The sequence below is a fragment of the Zootermopsis nevadensis genome, unplaced genomic scaffold, assembly GCF_977971745.1.
Source record: "Zootermopsis nevadensis isolate Lab colony 2312 unplaced genomic scaffold, Znev_1.0 Znev_ptg000002l, whole genome shotgun sequence".
NCBI lineage: Eukaryota > Metazoa > Arthropoda > Insecta > Blattodea > Termopsidae > Zootermopsis > Zootermopsis nevadensis.
Window position 1 is genome coordinate 8,321,508 of NW_028259134.1, and position 19,331 is coordinate 8,340,838.

The 19,331-nt window shown below is 36.9% G+C and overlaps 1 long non-coding RNA gene across 1 annotated transcript in view; it reads left to right on the forward strand.

The window, feature by feature from the left end:
• LOC147875058 (uncharacterized) overlaps window positions 1-19,331 on the forward strand; it is a 256,461-nt gene that overhangs the window by 169,601 nt on the left and 67,529 nt on the right. Inside the window, exon 4 of the long non-coding RNA XR_015537336.1 lies at window positions 12,501-12,606. This is a non-coding gene — a long non-coding RNA (uncharacterized LOC147875058). The remainder of the gene's footprint in view (window positions 1-12,500; window positions 12,607-19,331) is intronic.

Genomic DNA, 19,331 nt, shown 5'->3' on the forward strand with positions numbered 1-19,331 from the left:
TACGTCGTTTTGCAGTAATCTGAAACCGGGGAAAGTTGATGGGGTAGGAGAACTGACGCTGTCTGTAGTTTGCATAGTAACAGTCACGGACATCAGAGGCGCTCAGTGCAGAGTGAACAGCGAAGAAACGCCACGCGCTGACTAATTCAGTCGCCAAACTGTGGAGTATTGGGAGATTTATAAATTAATTTTGTGCACAGCTCTTGCAGCAAAGTGTCTGAATGGTTATATTTCATTTGATTTATTTTCATTTCGCATGTTTACCGTGATAGTAATATAAAACTTGGTTGCTGATGAAGTTAGGTAGGTGGACACGACGTATTCTCAGTTGTTTGCTGTTCCGTCACGTTTATTTGGAGGAGGAAGGTAAGACATCTGTCCTACCGTTTTAAGAAAGACTCCGATCGCGGATGGAGGAGAGATGACGTAGTTTTTCAATTGGTTTCTATGAAAGGAGGACGATGCGCGCAAAATAGTTACTGGTTGTTGTTATAATTGTTTTTGTTTTTGTTTGTAATGCGATCAGTTGTGCCAAATACATACAAACGAATGATGAATTGTGCCTCTTGGACCCAAGATTATTTACCAAGCGCTGGTGAGGCGTTTCTGGAGAACGACTCATTGCGAACAGCTCACTGTCAACAATCAAGGGGCCAATGCCTCACAAGTTGCCTTTCGTTTTGCTATTCCTACAAGTATTATTTACGCACATGTCCTTTTTGTTTTGTCATAAATGTGAAATATAAAAAATTATTGTACCTTAAATGGATCTTGCTCTTTTGAGTTACCAACTAATATATTTCCATAAGTCATCTCTCTTACCCATAATACGTATTCTTACCTGCCCTATAAGGAGGGATGACAAGAAAAGGTGCTTTGAAAAATCGCTTAAAGTAGTTCTTTAAAATAATTTATATTTTTCCTTACATTAATAATGACTCGAGATGCCTTGTTATTGGTGATCCAATAATTTACCGTCTATTCTAAAATGTAGTATTTTTTGTTGAATTGTACGTCGTCTCTTCTCGCTTTAATTTACTTGTACATATTAGGCCATGGATGAATGACATACTTTTGTTTCCCTTCATTTTTTAACAAAACAACGAATAAATTAAACTAAGTAATATTGTAAAACAAGTAATAACATTTCTTATTTTTGTTTATAATTAAAGAATATAACAGGATTTAATATACCGCAATCAAATATAATATTATGTTAAGGTTATATTAAATATGCTGCCTTATGGCTTCCTTCACAGCATTGTCATGGCAGCTGTTGTCTAATATTAAATCATCTGACTCAAAATTACAGCAAACGTTCACCAAGCAAAAGACATTACTCACGATACAGATAGATTTGCTATAATGAAATAATAACAAATACGATAAACTTACTGCACACAATCTTTGTGATCGTGACGTAATACGAGAACAGAACTTGAAGTATTTCCCCCATGATCGCTAAATCTGGATGTAATAAACTTAACGTACGGAAGTTATTTCTCTGTGTAGTTTTCTGTCTTAGCGAAATGATGTATTAGAGAGCGGTGTGCCCCCTGCTGTGACCCCCAAGGAGCTCGCTCGGTGGCCCTCAGGCAGACATTCAGGCAAAGCAAGTCGTGACTGAAGTACCGTGATACCAAGCAACCACTCAGCAAATAAGTCAAACCTACTCTTAGTCAATCAACATTGAAGCTAAAGCTGATCGCATTTAGCAACTCGTTCTGCCGCCCCAGCAGTAGGCCAGATATTACCTCGATAAAATCGCTTGTCAATTAACTTCTAGTCATTATAAGAGCGCTGTAATTTGACTAAACACTGGCAAATGCTTTTATAATTTGTATCGAAGGGAGTCTTCAGTTGCAGGAATGAATTTACAGATCACGAGTATTATTTGAAGACGGGTTGTCTTCTGGGTTCCTGATCCGTGTATTTAAATAATAATTTATTTATCGCCCTGATGATGGAAGCAGCAAGGACCTCTGAAACGTTGGTAAATTTATGCTACACTACACGGCGCTATAACTTAGAAGACAGCCATCTTTATACTTCGTATCTTGCTATTAATAATTTAATAGGGGAGAGAGATTGCAGTCGGATAACTTCTGGGCTACGGTTAAATTGGATTTGTATGCTTCCGTACGCAAACAAAAATATGAGACCATGTAGTACAATGGAAGTGGTCACATTTTATCTGTCTCGTTCTGCCGAACACGGACGAGAACGAAGAAAATACATTATTTGGCCTGATCAGCTGCATCCAGCAGCCGATACGATTCTCATATTTGTTGTTAGGCCTACTAGGTTTTTAGTTAATGTCGTGTATTGCGTTTCTAACTTCATAACACGATTTTAAAGCACTGAAAACAGAACACATTACTTTCTGAAAGACTAAAATTGTGTTTTGAAAAGTTTTAGGGAATATCTTCACATATTTAAGAAAAGAGAGTAGCTACTGTTGTACATTTAGACTCTTGAAAGTAGCTGTGGTCTCTTCTATGTAGATTTTCTGACTGTTTTGTAGTCCACACATTCTAGCATCGCCTGTGCGCTCTATGTGTGCTAAACTTACCATTTACTGTTCTTTGTTCACCCAATAAAAAATAATTTGTTTCTTCTCAGATAGACTTTTTACGCTCTGTGGCCTATTATTTTTTCGTGCCATCTCCTCCGTATTATTCTATTTCCTATATTCTATATGACAAAAAATAAATTTGATTGCCAATCTATTCGTATGCCTACGTTTAATTTTCAACGCTGATAATCTTACGTCATCTACCTTTCTTATCGTTCAAGCTACATGTCTATATGCGAACACGGTCTTGTCAATGTTTCGTATATGTGATGTTTACAAGGCGTATGATTTAGTACTAATGAAGGTTTTGGTATTTAATTTATTCCTCAATTTTTATATAATTGATATCTTGTGGCATACTTTCATAATATTTACGTAACAGCACAAAATATAAACCTCTCTGAGAGTACGAGAACAATGGACACTCATCTTAATAGGCCTAACGAAGATCAACAAGTGGACCTTTATATATTGAGCAATATCTGGACGCACGAACAGCATCGTATTCTTCAGAGAATTAGTTGCCTGCTTGAGTTCAGTCGCTTGCCTGCTGGGATGGTAGTCATGATAATCTTTGACGCCACGTGTGGGACAGAATGCGTTTAACGGTGCAAGATAGCAAAGCTGTAGATGTGCTACCATTTAAATACTAATAAATTCACATGTGTCGACCGCAACTCTTGAAACACCCTACAAACTTCAATCATTCGATTCTTGATGGCAAAACATAGAAACAAATAGCCATCGCCTAAGGAGGTCTGATTTCTTAAAGGCTACCTGAGGCAGTAATCTGATGTAACAGGTCACGCATGCGCTGTACACTCTGGCTAGCAGGCTGGTTTATTTGAAAAATACTACTATTGGACCCCCCATGTACATGAGTATAGCACAAACACTTTGTGTTGGTGTAACAATGGTAGGCCAGTAAGTTCCTCTGCGGAACTCTACACTTGTCAGCTACTACAGAATTCCAAGGAAGTTGCGTTAGAGTAGATCCACGGATTTGTCTTATCCAAATTACAGATGGACTTAAATCTATAGGATTTGACGTTCTCACGGCTGTGAGTCTGAAGATGGCTGTCTTCTGGGTTGTTGCGCCGTGTAGTCTGGTAGAAGTTTACCGACGTTTCAGAGGTCCTTGCTGCCTCCATCATCAGATCCAAATAAGTTTGAATAGACGTCGCTGACAGTTAGGCCTCTACCAATTAAAATATTTAAAATAAATACACGAAGTCCAGTTCTTCTTTAAGAAGTTAATAGCTTTTCAGCTGGTCATTAAATATCATGTCTTTATGGAACCCGAACGTTTATTGGTGTATTAACATGACCCCACCAACTGTTCGTACCCGGAAGCACTTGGATCCGGTCCATAATATTCTGCACTCGTTTTATCTGAGGTCTCTTTGAATTGCATCCTCCCATCCCATATTGGACTTCCAAATGGTGTCTCTATCTGTGATTTCTCGACTGAGATGTGATACTTTTCATGTCATATTCTACGTGTCCCACATAGGCAATATAATTTAATAATTCGAAAATTTTTTGGTGAATATTAAAAATTATGAAATTATTCCCGGTCAGAGCTCATAATTTATATAAATCAGAGTACTAGAGTTAATTACAATAAACAATAATTATTTTCCTTTATTTTCAGAACGTCTTAAAAATTGTATTTGTGTTTTTTAAGAAAGCAAATATGAACACAGTTCTACACATTTGTCTTTATAGAATTGTATCTGTTTTAATTGATTTGTTTTGACCGCAATTTTTAGAGTATTTGATGTCATATTTAATTAAATCCAGCAAAATGTTTACAACTTCGGCGACAGATCAAATTTAAGAAAGATAAACAGAACATACAGATAAACATTCTGCTTATGGATGGATATTCAAACAAGATACCGGTAACAGGATATATTTATTTAGCACTGACCCTGAAATTCCTCCATGTAGCCATTCTTCAGCCATTATTGAATGCTCATAATAAAATTGCAACTCGACATTCTTAGGTCGGTGGTCGGTGACTCTCACTTCGCAAAACTCGCTTCAGTTCTGCAAGTGAAGGCCAGCGTTCATAAACATCCTCTGGCAAATTGTTTCATCAAAACGTTAACCATGTTTTCCAAGGACTAAACAGGGCGAAGACCGCTGTGCGGGGTCATGCAGCAAGCGACCTCTAGAGGCACCTCAGTGGGACTGCGGCGTTGAAACTGTCAACACGTTTAAAGATGTAATTAGGGTTAGGCAACTATAAAATTTACTTTGGAAATATCCGTTCACCTGAGTGCCTCAATCCAATATACAACAATTTTGAAAACTGAGACCTGAATAATTTAAATTACAGTTATCAAGATCATTGTACTGCGTTCTCCTGTGTTTAGTTCGGCAAGTGAATAACTAAGTTTAATAATAATAACACAGGCAAAGGCTCTGATTTAATTTGTTAGAAATTTTTAAGCTGTGTTAGATGTGATCTATTAATGGCGACGAGTTCGAAGATGGTTGTTTTCTGGGTTGTTGCGCCGTGCAGTCCGGTAAAATTTTACCGACTTTTCAGAGGCGACTGCGCTCGTCAATTAACTCGTTAATTTGATGAAATAACTTGATGCAAAATAGACAGTACACGGTCGCCGTACTAGGTTCGTCAATCAACCGCCAGTTATTCATTCTATCATTTATTTATTCATTGAAACTTTTTTAATGCCACCCTGAAGGATTCACGTTTCTGTTATATACAAACATTTTTTGTCGATTTTTATATTATAAATATGTGCAGTATGATACTTTGCAAACATAAATTCCATCGTATGACTGTGTGAATTTTGAAAAAAACACATTTGATTATTTACAATCTATCTGAAATCGAGGGAGAATACAGATTACAGCTTTGTGTTTATTTATGAATCTTCGGAATTATTTCACATGAAAATCGGCGTAATAATATGGTACATGTTAGAAGTATGGTATTTTGTACGTTCGTTTTATGCAGTGAGAATTACAGGATACGTTTAATTATTTATTTTATCTGGAGATACAAACTAGCCAGTCAATCGTAATGTCAGATCAAGGCGCAATAATTATTCTACTGTGAAATATAAATGGACAGTGCATGCGATAAATAACAGTGCAAAATGTGAAGGATACGTATCACACGAAGTGCTTTGTAATTCGGCTGTATATTAATTTATTTTATTTTATTTTATTCTATTTTCGGTTCACTTGTGAAGTGAGTGTAACATGTGTTATACCTTGACAGTAACTGAAGTCCTTACACTACTAAGTACTAGAAGCAAGTACAAATACAACTATATCGACTCCCAAGGCGACTTGAACGTAACTCTTTGTTTAAAATAACGTGTTGTTATGACTTTTCACAATGTATTTTATTAGCCAGAGACTTCAGCGCCCTTGCTGGCTAGGCAACCACTGACTTATTTGTTGGGGGGGGGGGGGAAATAGCCTATAGGCTTTGAACATGGCATGAACTAAAATCAGCAACAACGTTTAAAAATGATTCTGAAATCTTTCAGAATATAAGTACATGGGAGCAAGTTTCGGAAATACGAATGAGTTTAATGGAAAAAGGAGATTCAGGAAATATTCACTACGCTTTCCATAAAATTATGTCGTCATATCTGCTTTAAAAAACAATAAAAATGAACATAATAATAATAGTAATAATAATCCGTGGCGTAAGAGCCCTCTGAGAGCCAAAGCCGACTAATTTGACTCCTGGCCTCACGTTCACATGCCTAAGCAGAGGTGAACGATCATCCAACCAGATATAGGGTGACATGTGGTCAGCACGACGAACCCCCAGCCATTGCTAGCTTTCCTGACCGGATTTGACTACTCATTGTAGCTCCCCAATTTCCTCACGATGCTAGGTTGGCACCGGTCCCATACACTGGTCGAAAGCTCATGAGAAGTTTCTTTCCCCGAGACTCGAACCAGCGCGCATTCCATATCGCCGGTCCGAAGCATGATGCCTCAGACCGCGCGGCTACACAGCCTATTTGTGAAACATTAATTTTATTCCTTGTTTCATACGGGTATGAAACGTGGTCTCTTACTTGAAGTGAATTACAAATATTTTCAATGGTCTGAAACTAAACACCGCAAGAAAGTAAGTGGGCAGTTTTTGGTACTACATAACGAGGAACTTTTTTCTTCGAATGTCATTTAATGTTATTATGACAGCAAAATCCGAGACTGCTATTGGCTATGAATGTAACTAAGATAGTTAGACAATTTCATAAGATGGTGGTTTGTTATAAAGCGCTGAGTATAAAAAGGTCGCACTTTATAAAACCATATTTCACGTACTGAACGTTTATAAGTGCGACATTTTTATGCTCAGCGCTTTGTAACAAACGGAAAAAACAGCACGTGTCTAAGTCCTAAGCCTGTACTTCATATTCTAAGATATCAGAACATATTCGATATAAACTATTGTGTTACCTGAAATTATTGTAATTTCGCTTTATTTCTCCCTTAATTTCTGTTCCTGAAAACACCGTGTAGTTAAAAACGGAATAAAAGTAAAGGACAGGCTATTCTCATTGGCATGCTTCTCTCTCTCTCTCTCTCTCTCTCTCTCTCTCTCTCTCTCTCCTGGCGACACGTTTTATAGCCGGAAACTTATTTGTATTGAAAACTAATTCCTGTTTACAGTTAAGTCACGATACACACTAAGAAAATTTATGTGGGTTGTAATGTAATAAGTCCAGAAATGTTTTATGTGGTTTGTGTGAACCAACATTACCTGTTTATGTAAAGGCTTTAGAACACATATCAATAATAGTTTTATCACACATTTAAATTGTATTTATGCTGTCACTTAACATCAGTTTACACTTGACAGAATAAAATGATACACGGACGTTTAGAGCATGCTTATGTGTTGATTACACAAATGTGATTGAACGATTTCAGTTTTCAGTTATTGATTGTAACACTTGACAGGCACTGGGGGGGAGCAGAATTTTTATCCTTCCACTACTCCCCTTAACTTTTCTATTTTTTCTTATACGTGCCAGTTTAAATCGTTGTAACAGCAAGCAAAGGTAAACGTGACTCGCTTCTAACGCCCACACTATAGACGACAACCCACCTTAAACCCTGTCTGTAGATATTTTATTTCTAATTTGGGGCGCAATTGCTTGTCTTATGGTGGCTTTGCATAACCGAAATACCAATCGCATCCAATCTCCATTCATAAATCACTGTAGTCACAAGTTGGAATGTCGTTCATTTTTACCATTGATAGTCATACCATACGTGAAGACTAACTTTATTTTAACTTCATTATGTATATAACCGATTAGCTAATTAACATCGATTTCATTATCTTTTGCTTATCCTCATGCCTATACAAATAATACTGCTCAGTTTTATCCATTATCTAAAGTATATTTGATATAGAACTTTCTGGAGTTGTATCTACCATCGTCTTCAGGTGCCTAGTTGTCATTGCACTTTCAGATTTGTTATTAATTTATTAATTTTAGTAGTGTCGATAGTTGGTGTCGAACTAGGTACCTTTTATAGTAGACTAGTACGATAATCACTACAGCCAACTAACAAAATGTCTTCTATATCAAATATACTAAAAATAATAGAGAATGTCATAACTTTCGTCCATAACAAATAGTCTATTTTTTACAAAATTCGAGTGTGACGCATCAGACAAATAACCGTTAAAGAAACTTGACGAGGAAACTATCAAACAGGCTTAAATATAAAGATGGCTGTCTTCTGGGTTGTTTCGCCATGTAGTCTGATAGAATCTTTGTCCCATGCTTTCATGAGCTTCTTCTGATTACTGTCAAATTCATAAAATATTAAAGCCAGTTAGTACGTAGCCATGCAACAGGACTTTGTGAATTATTGTTGGTATGTGTCAAGAATATTCTTTGGTTTACTTTGCGCGTGTCTAAGTTGCGTCTAGATTTGTCAAATCCTTTACATTAAGTTTCCAATATAACGCTGAATTTAAATCCTTAATAAAACCTGTTATAGAACCAGATTTTGAAGCCTTCTTAAAAGTCTTCTTGGTGTAATTCCGTTAACTATAATCACACTACCAGGTTATGATCATCAAGAAGAAGATTCATTTTTTACATAGATGTTTTCTTTATTTTTTCCTCATTTTAGATGTGACATTGTGAGCTGCCACATCTGGAAGTCAAGGCAGTAAAATTAAAGTAATTTATAAATTAGCCTAGAGGTACTTAGATGAGAATTAGACATACAAGAATTCACACCAATTTATTATAATACAAATTCTTTAAACAAATTTCGACCCCTTTTCAAGATGGATCCTAGCTGACTGTAGTGTTTCTAGTTGATGTAATAAAACATAAACACGTTTTAGAAGAACCGGCCTTTGATATGCCGGATCTTAATGGCCTTCTTGCTTCACTGCCGCTTGTAACGTCTGAATAGATCAGATTAACCTTCAGCATGAAACACAGCCCCTGGACCTACACTTCCAGTCAGCCACTATTTTTTTCTACGAATAAAAGTAATTTTCAAAATATTATTTTAGTGACGGGTATTTCTGCACTTTTATCTAGTGATCGAACTTCGTAGTCGAGAGATTCGGATATCCGGTCCCGTAGACCGGTTGTATTGTTGATGGTATTTACGAGGCTCAATCCCAGTCCATTCAGTTAAATGAACCTTGACATTACAGTTTTCTTTAAGATCGGACACAATAACGGACATCTTATTTGAGAGTTTTTATATAGTGAACATTTTTGCGAGTAATATTTAATACTGAAAAGCATCGTTATTTAGCTAAATAATTACTCGATATTCATTACTTATTAGGTAAATATCTTACTCATTAATTTCGGGCAGCAATGTCCTTTTCGATAAACTAATATTGGTGGAGATAACTAGGAAATTCCCGGCCTTTGGGCGGGGGGGGGGGGGGGTTGTTTCAGTGTTCCTTTCTGTGTTCATAAGTACCTCTCACTGGTTCATATCCTAGACTGATTATGTTATTTAAGTACGTTTACAAGCCCTAAATATAATATTTCACTTAGTACATTTATCAGTGAAACTAAAAAATAAAGTCACAGTGGTGTTAATAAATCGATAATTTTTACCAGAAATAAATAATGTACTTCCTTGTAGATGCTTAGATTAAAAACGTCTGTGACGGAATGTTTTACTATTAATGGATACTAATTTAAATCGTACACTATTTTGTGTGATGCATCAACCAATTACTGCAATCGGAAACTCACTGAGGTTAACCTCGCACATACTTCGCCCAGGATCGCCAAATTTGTCTGCAGCATAAATTAACTATGACAGTTATTAAACGAAATATAACAGAACGGAATATAAAGGCCTCAGGGATAACGAACGAAGGCTTCTACGTCTGCAGTGGCTTTTTGATTAATTGGCGCACGAGACCCAATGAAGCGTGACTTGAAGTTGCTCGACCACACCATAGCGGTTCGATAGATATCGAGTGTCACTAGAGCATTTCTTCTCTCTGTTGTGTTAGTGTACACTCGATTTGCTACAGTAGCTAATTAGCACGCCACGTATTTTAATTACATCAGCGTAGTTTAAAGCACATACCATACGTACGAAACACTAAGCGAGCAGCGAAAGACATTGCTTACAATTAACGTGCATAATAAAGTTAGCTCATCAGTTGTGTTTAAAGTCACTAAAATTACTTTATTTGCAAGGTTTGTGACCGTAGATATATTTTATGCCAATATTAGGCCTGTCAGCATAGCTCATTGGTTGAGCTGTGTGTGATATTCACATTTGGGGAGCTGGCATTACAGCCATCTTAAGCTGACTGGTTGTCATTTTACAGAGATATTTTATTTTAATATTAGTGGTAACGATTCTGATCGATTCCTGGACTTTGTGAATACTTGTCTAATATGTTATTGGGACTTATGTTCTAATACTAGTCTAAGATTGAAATGGTCTTGGATTCTATCCCAATCATGGCTACTATCTAAATTAATATTAAGTATTTAAAGTGTCCTCTTCGGAATGTTTTAATATGAGTATTTTTTCCGGTTCTTACTTTCTGCGTTTAAAAAAATACATTAAAATTAAAAAAATCTGTGCGTGTTTTTATATTTTTGGTACAGTTCCCGTCATAATTTCTTCCATGGTAACTTATGAATTACTTTGTAGGAGTCTGACATCCCAGTACAATTAAATTTTGTATTTTTCAGCAAGTGTTGTGGATTATTTTGTAATATGGCAGCTAATCCTATTTTCACGTTATATTTTTTTAATCAGTTTTTGGATTATTATTACCATTATTATCATCATCATCATAGTAACGGGAAAGTTATCAACAAAATAATTGTACGTGAAAATTTCGTGAAAAGATCGTCTAAATTATATGCAACCCTTTAAAACCCAATAGTAACTATATATTTACCGTATGTTTAAACAGTTAGTAACAGCATTTTGTATTTATTAATTTAGCGTAATTATATTGTGTTTTCATTCAGGTAAAGACCAGATTCCTAAATATTATTTAAATGATCTTCAGTCTTAACGGACTGAACATCCATTTATTACCTCAAGGATAGTATAACGCATCTCTATAACAAGGTTCAGTTGGTTAATATTGTTAAGAAAATAATCGTTGTGTATAAACATACAAATATACCCAGAGGGGAAAATGCAGTTACTTATTATTTAAGCAAGTGGTACAACGGTGAAAAGAACACACAACATGTATGTGAGCATGCATGTGGGTATATTTATTACTAATAAGTGAAATGATGAGTAAGTTATACAATATTCTAAGTTAGGTCTTAAATTTCTAGAACGTATAAAAAATAAATAAGTTAAATGAAAAATTATTTGTAATATTATCGAGAATCGAATGTTTTTAATCAAAGCAGAATAAGCAGTCATGAGAAAAGAGAGATTTAATAAGTTAAACCATTACATAATATCGATAACTGTTTCAATTAAAAATCATTAACAACATGGAAAATAATGGGTTGGGCATGTAGAACGTGCAGCGGCTTCTTGTTACAAAATTCCTGAGACATGTGGTCACGTGATATAGCACGCGCCACTCACCAGCGTTGCTAGTTGCTGCAGAAAATTAGTTTCTGAAAATTAGTTTGTGCGGTTTATTTTCTACACTTACACACGTTATTTGGAAATGAAATCGATTATGAAATGGAGGCATTGTAAAACAAAACATCGACATCACAGTGTGAACGAGATACACATTTCCAGGTTGTAACAACGTTGACACGGAAAAACTGTTCTATTTTCTGAAGAGCCATGCCCTTAACAGTCCATATAATCTACCTCCATTGTGCAAGACCCGTCATATAATTCCAATAACTGCGATGTACAACCGCCTCGTTCAAAAGAATAGCTTCTGCTTTAGTTACGTCAATGTACCCGATGATTCCCACTCCGGTTAACGTGTGAAGCTTTTATAAGGCTACAGAAAAAAAACACGGGAAATTATTATACATGTAGACTCTGGCCATTAGTTCCTTTATATACAGCATTTCGGTTACAGTGTTCAACTCGTCTTACCTATGTTTAACCCTTTTCAACGTCCATCTCATTGGCTATGCATCGTCACTCAAAACATCTAACGAAAGTTGCATAATCGCAGTCATATCTTCTGGGTGTTGTAAGAAAAGATGACATTGTGGGAAGTGAACATCAACCTTACTATTAACCTCTTAGAGCATTGAATAGAGATGCACCTAAGCTTGACCAAGTCTTTTATTCATAAAAAAATGTATCCTTGTTACAGTAGGTCTTTACTCATGATCAGGCCTTTGCATAAATATTTCAATTTATATACCTTGTCGTTCTTTTGGTGTCAGAAAATAATGAAAATGAGAGGCGTGGTGACCCCTGCGATGATGATTGACCAGTATGTTGCATGCAGGCTGGCTGTTATACTGGTGGAGATCGTGGGATGTTGCTAACTGCTGTACAGAGGAGGACCTGCCCTGAACCTACACAAACAGGATTACTGAGGCGCTTTTCAAGGGGTGAGTGTTAAAGGAGCAAAGGACAGTAGCCATTACACAGTGCAAGGATTTTTTTAGGATAAAGCAGTCTGGTGTAGCTGCAGGTTGGATCACGTTTGTTTGGGGGAAGGGTTAGGCTTGCCAGTGAAGAATCAGGTTCATATCGACAAATTTGCATGTCGTATTTTAACGACATTTTGAATAATTCATAATTAAGTTACACAGTGATCGCGAGAGTCATTAGATGTGATGTATGTGTAGAAGGCTTCGGTATTATTTTGTTTTATCATTCGTCCTGAAAATTTCTTATTGCTTTCAGGGCTGACGTGACAATGTTAAGACGTAGAGGTATTCGTGGTTGTCTCATGCTGAAATTGTGTGCAAGTCTTGCTTTGTGTTTATGTTCTTGAAATCCAATTAAAACATTTTCTAGAATATTTTCACACAGACCTTTAAATGTACAACTTTCTTATATATTTCTTAAAAATGAATAGATAGAGTGTGATACATAGCATACTGTGAGGTGACATACTGCATTTAAAATGCTACTTCTAACGTATATTTTACATAAATATGACTCAAGTCATTGCACTGCTGTGTTTCTGTAATTCTAGTAACGTGGTATACTAAAACCTATACCGCTTACCAAATGTTTAAAATATATTGAAGAATAACTATATAATTCAAAATGGTGCGTGGAAATTTCCCAGTGGAACTATAACAGGTTGATTCACAATGAAGTATGAAAACACGAAGTTGTGGACACAAGTGAAGAACTTATGAACTAGACTTGCAGGTTCAAAAGACTCGTTTCTTGTTTTTAACGTATTTTGGTACAGGAGAGAGGAACAGGTTAAAAGATTTTCTACACGTCGACACCTTTTCTTTGTGGAATTACCTAGAGACATGCTGAAGAACAACGCATCACGTTAGAGACCTGGTGCAAGAAACAGTCTCTTGAATGTCATCCATTACATGATCTAGAAGTAAACATAGATAAATGTAAATAATGTGAGATTCATGGCATTATGGTAATACATAGTCCAATATCATGAATTTATTACTCATGCCATACCCAGCTAGGAACGTCCTGTTCGGTTTTCAGCGATTTTACAGTTGTGGGTGTATAAATTTGAGTCGGTGTTGACAGTGGCAACCTTCAGTCTGTGTGAATATGAGCATGCAAATCAAAACAAGTAAAAAGTGCACTGTATAACTGTATGTAGACCAAAAACATAATTTGAAATTGTTACAAATTTGTGTATCTTGGGAGGACAATGTCATTCCAAACATGCATTTGTATCGTTTCTCTTCGTAATAATGTACATTGGAGTAGGTGGGGAGATTGCAACAAACTCAGTGCTCTAGGCTGTGCTCTGTTATTCTTATCCACACCCCGCACCACAATTAGCCGCCGTGTGTGCGTGCGAGACAACCATTTTCAAGTTGTTACGGTACGAGAACACACAGAGGCTGTTCAGTCACGCCTATGCGAATCCGTGAAGGTTAACTAATCACGGACTTCTGGATTATAATCGCAGTTTTACTGAAAAGAAAAGTTACTGTCAGAGTCACGCGTTAAACGGACCGGACGCTGGGACTACTTACTTATGGCGCAATAAGCAGTCGTAACGAAAGTACACAGTTCCGTATGGTGAGGCAGTGTCTCACACAAATTAGCTCCTAAACGTATTAACGATTCTCATTGCTTATGAATTGCAATACTTCAGTATTTCTTGCAAATACATGCGAACAACTTTGTCACTTCTAAAATACATCTTTTGTAATCTTACCCATATATTGAAGTTGATTCTCTTCTAGGTTATTGCATCGTATAGTCTGATAGAACTTTAATGAGATTTCAGATGTGCTTGCTGCCTACTCGTCATAATCTACCTGGTGATGGAGGCAGCAAGCATATCTAAAATGTCCACCAGACTATATGGCGCAAAAGCACAGACTACAGTGATCTTGACAGAGGTCGCGCGAGTAGTGGTGGCACCTAAATGCGCGTGTGTAAGCCGAGAGAGGGGAGTTCAGTAGTAGTGGGGGTCTCACACCCTCAGCTGAGGTGACGCACCGATCTAAACACAGCTAGAGCTACACAGTCATGGAAACGGGTTTACCGTGCGTCCCTAACTCATTATTTTAAGTTAAGTAACAACACTCGTTGCACTTGTGAAAAAAACATCCTTGCACTTGGACTGTTTGAAGACAGTTGACGTACTGGCGGGAGTAGGTTTCAACATGACGTGACCAGCGTGAGCTATTGTGTAGTCACAGCGATTCTGCGTTTTTTTTAATCCAGTCAAATTGTATTGAATCACAGCCATCAGTAAATATTTTGATATGGGTTTTGTGACTTTCATCGGCCTGTTTAAAAACAACTTTATTCAATTTATTTATGACATTTCGAAGATTCTCCCAGATACTGTACGCGATATATTTTAATGATCACGTAGTGTGGGCGTTCGTATATACATATAGCTAATTAAGAATAAGTCAAATCCTTCTCATTCAAATGTCTGCCCTGACTGTGAATAGATATTCAGCATTGCTAGCACTGCGCGAGATTAGATGATGGCATGAGTTGAGATATCAATGGAGCCAACGTAAGTGGCCGCTCGCAAAGCAAATTATTCTTCTCTTTTTGGTCTCTGAGACAGGAGAAGTTGGCGCTCAAAAGTCTACAACTTGTCACCGTCACAAAGGGCAGGCAGGGGCAGCGAAGAACATTTTCGGTCACTACAGGCTCGTTGCTAGCATATATACTCGATTAAATAATTACATAATGGACAGCAGAGAATATATTGTATTTTATATAAACATGTACCCCCTACCTCAGTTACTAACTGCGTGCAGTAGATTATTGATCAGCTAGTCAATAAATCCCCGGCCTTGTAATGAACTCGAGGCCGACACCGATTCATTTTAATTTAGATTTTAACCCCGATGACGGAGACAGCAAGCACCTCTTAAACGGTCTGTAAAAGTTTTCCTGACAACTTGGCGCAACAAACCAGAAGACGGCCAACTTCATAGTCGCTGTCGTGTAAGTTTCAAAAGTCATTTTGATTTAGTCACTACGCCCCCAACGTATTTACTTCGGATCCATTATTAATATTGTCTTTCATCTACGCTAGGCCTTCTGAATGATCCTTTTCAATCATAATTTTTAATCAGAATGCACGCATTTCTCATAGTTCCCATGCATGTCCGTCCCATTATCCCTGATTTTATCATTTTTATAAATTTTACTATCGCTTTAACATTTGGTTTTAAATTCCCTACAGAATTAAAAGGTCCTCTACGGAATTAACTCTTACTTTATAATGGAATACAAAAAGTACTGTATTTTTAAAACCTTTCACGTTTATGCGTATTTTCCCTTCTGTTATGCCCGGCTAGCGTTTCGAAACAGAGGGCGAAGATCATCCACTTCCTTTTATCTGACTACAGAACAGAACCTTGTACTTGGCCCATGAAAACAAAAAGAAGGCATCTTTTGGGAGACGCTGAATATTCCTATGGATCGTTGCGTGTAATTAGTGAGCAGGGGGTCCCGGGGGGGAACTAGTGACTATAAAGTGGCACCCACCCGCGCTGCAAGATGGAGGGATGGGCAGAGAAGCTGAAGAATTCGGACGGACGGCTGACTGGACACCCTAAACAGTTCCCTTGTGTATTGGGCTATCCAGTGTTTTATGAACTCACATTTTATGGACCGACATATCATTCGCAACAGCACGCCCTTTTGAAAAGGTATCTACTACCAACACTATAAATGACTTTCTTTTTGAATGCCGTTAAATTACAGTTCCAAGAATTTATGAGCGTTTTCCTGTCTCCATCGCATAAGGTATGTATATATCTCAGCTTTATACGACATAAGGTTAGAATTGTATTTATTTTAAAATAAGCCGTTAATACGTCAAAACAATTATGTAAATAAATTTATGAAAGGTTTAATATACAGTCTTCATGTCCACGTAATAGATAATCGTCATTGTGGATTAAACTAAATTAGATTTTCGTACTCCAAGACATGTTTCTGTTTATTTATTCTTTCCGAGTTTATATTTACGCAGTCTTTTTCTTCTGCGGTTCGGTGTAAAGCCGGAGAATTGCACTTGTTGCACTTATAATCTAATCTACTTTCATCCTTTGTCTAAAAACCGAAACGATGGGTTTGGCTGGTAAGTGTTCCAGCTTTGTTTTCTGAAAGCCCCGAGTTTAAATCTCGGTCCGGAAACAACCATTTTAAATAAAGTGTTTCGTGGTTTTCCTCAGTTTGGGTTTTCCCTACATATAACTTTAAAATAGACCACGGCCGCGTCCTTCGACATCTTTTCCACTATAATCTCACCAGTCGACGCTATATTTAGGCCTGTATACTTTGAGCTTCATAAAGCGTCGTTAAGTATACCACATTCTTTCTAAGTGATGAGACCACTACGTTTGGTAACCAGCTGTTTTACTTTGGTAGGGATTTTAGGTTCTGTCGTAAAAAAAATTGTTTTGTTGTTCGCTCGTTGTCTTTACCTACTATGGAAAGTTCTCATATAACTCCTGGCAGCCATTAAGAATCTCATTTTCCCAGATTCGATAATCCCCTCTTGTTTAGTTAATATTTTCAACATTCTGATTTATTGAATGATGTGGGCACAGCCAAAGTTGTGTAAGACTTCAAGAGAATGTGTGTTATTTTTTCTTCACAGGGCTTTCTTTTATTTGTGCTACACATAGGCAGGAAATTGGCCTTAATTTGTTGAATTGGTTAATATTTAGATTCTATAATTCAGGCACTTATAATTGCTACCTTGTTTATACGATTATCACTTAATGATATTTTGACTGCTTGGAATTCTAAGACCCTTAATCTTGTAGTTGATATTTCCATGTCACGTGCCTAACGAAAATAAACCCTCTGGTTTTATTAATATGTCGTCGTTATCAAACAGGAAGGTAGTTTTCGGACTGTATCTTTGTAACAATTACTTTGCTTTTTGGCTTTGGCCATACCTTCCTACTTTCCGTTCGTGAATGCTCTTTTATAAGTAGTATGAGAAACTATTCATTCCGTCAAAATAAGATTTCACGAATCTTATGACCCTTCTGAACTGTAATCAGTGACATTTACGCGGTGTCTTGAGACATTGTGGTTGGTTGATGACGTCATTACTGGATCGCCGGTCGGGCTGGGGATTCCCCACTGCCACCCGCTCAGAAACGAATGTGTGTCATTGGTATTCGATTTTAGCCAAGATTTGTGTGTGTCCAAAAATTTTAGTAAAACTCCCCAGTATCACAAAATCATTTCGGGCGATCGACCGTGTTAATGCTGACTCGAAAATCAGTCATTCTCCATCATCATGGCAAATGATTTATTTTACAGGTGCTGCTACCATTTTGCAGATTTTATAATTTACTTTTAAGTTTGCGTGACGTTAACGGTAAATTAACAGGGATTGGAACGGAATGAGTTAAAATGAGGGGGGGGAGACAGAGATACGAAGGGAATAGAGAAATATAATAAAGGAGGTGCAGAATTAAAATAGGAAATAATTCATTCTCCGTTGAAGTGTAACGGGCCTTCTCCACAAGTATTATGGCTGATATGTTGTTTTTCTCCTGTATATTGTTTCCGAAACCAATTATCTCATGCTTTCAATATCTTAAGGATTCAGGGGTTGTTAAGCAGTGTTTGTTATGAAGGTCGTGTTTTTCCTCAGTGTGTGGCTTCGCATATCACGGATTTAGTTGTGGGTACAACATAGCATGAAAAGAGATGTCAGACCTCTAAAGCGAGAGTGACTTGAAGCCGTCATGTTACTAACACGTGTCACTTCCCACAAACTTGTTTCTTATGTTGCCATGTAGATGGTGCTGCCTCATGCGGTGTCAGAGCTGAACAACATTTTTCATGCTAGAGCTATTTCGTATTACAATGTAAACCAGCCGAATATATGAAGCTTTTCCGACCACCTACTGTAAACTCTGACATGAAACGCTAATAACAGTAGACTACTTTATAAACATATAGGCCACACTAAATGAATTTGCGTTCAAATCCAAAAGCAATTTGATTCTTCTCAAAGGTTGATGGATCATGGTATGTGAGTGGCATTTTCATATCGGTGTTTATAAATGCAAGTTAAATGTAGTTCTAACATTATGTCTCGGTTATTTAATGGGCAGTGACTGAGTTTAAGATCGCCTATAAATTGGTTATGACATTTTTACAGTAAGTTCTGCATAATTGTTTAAAGCTAGTTCTAACTACCTCCATAGAGAAGATTTTTTCGTGAAAAGTGGATAATCACCCCACTACTCAAATTCTCTGCTTCTTAAGGAATCGGAAGTTCTTTGCAGCGATAACAATGGCCTCTTAACATCATTATTTTTAGTCTGATAAATCCAGTCCACATTCTTCCACCTTGTCTTCTTAAGATCCAGTTTAATATTATTCTCCCATGTATGCCTAATTTTTTTGAGTGGTCACTTCCCTTGATACTCTTCGACTATAATTTTCTTCGCATTTCTCATCTCCCATGCGTGCTACCAGTCCCTCCCCATTCTCCTTCATTTGGTAGTCGTAATAATGTTTAGTGGAGTACACATTATGGATTTTCTTATTATTTAAATTTATTACTATGACTGATTTCGGTAGATCTAAACATGCAGCCGTAAAAATGTCTCAAAATTATATCGTAATAAACATTATTTTATATGTACACATATGTTTA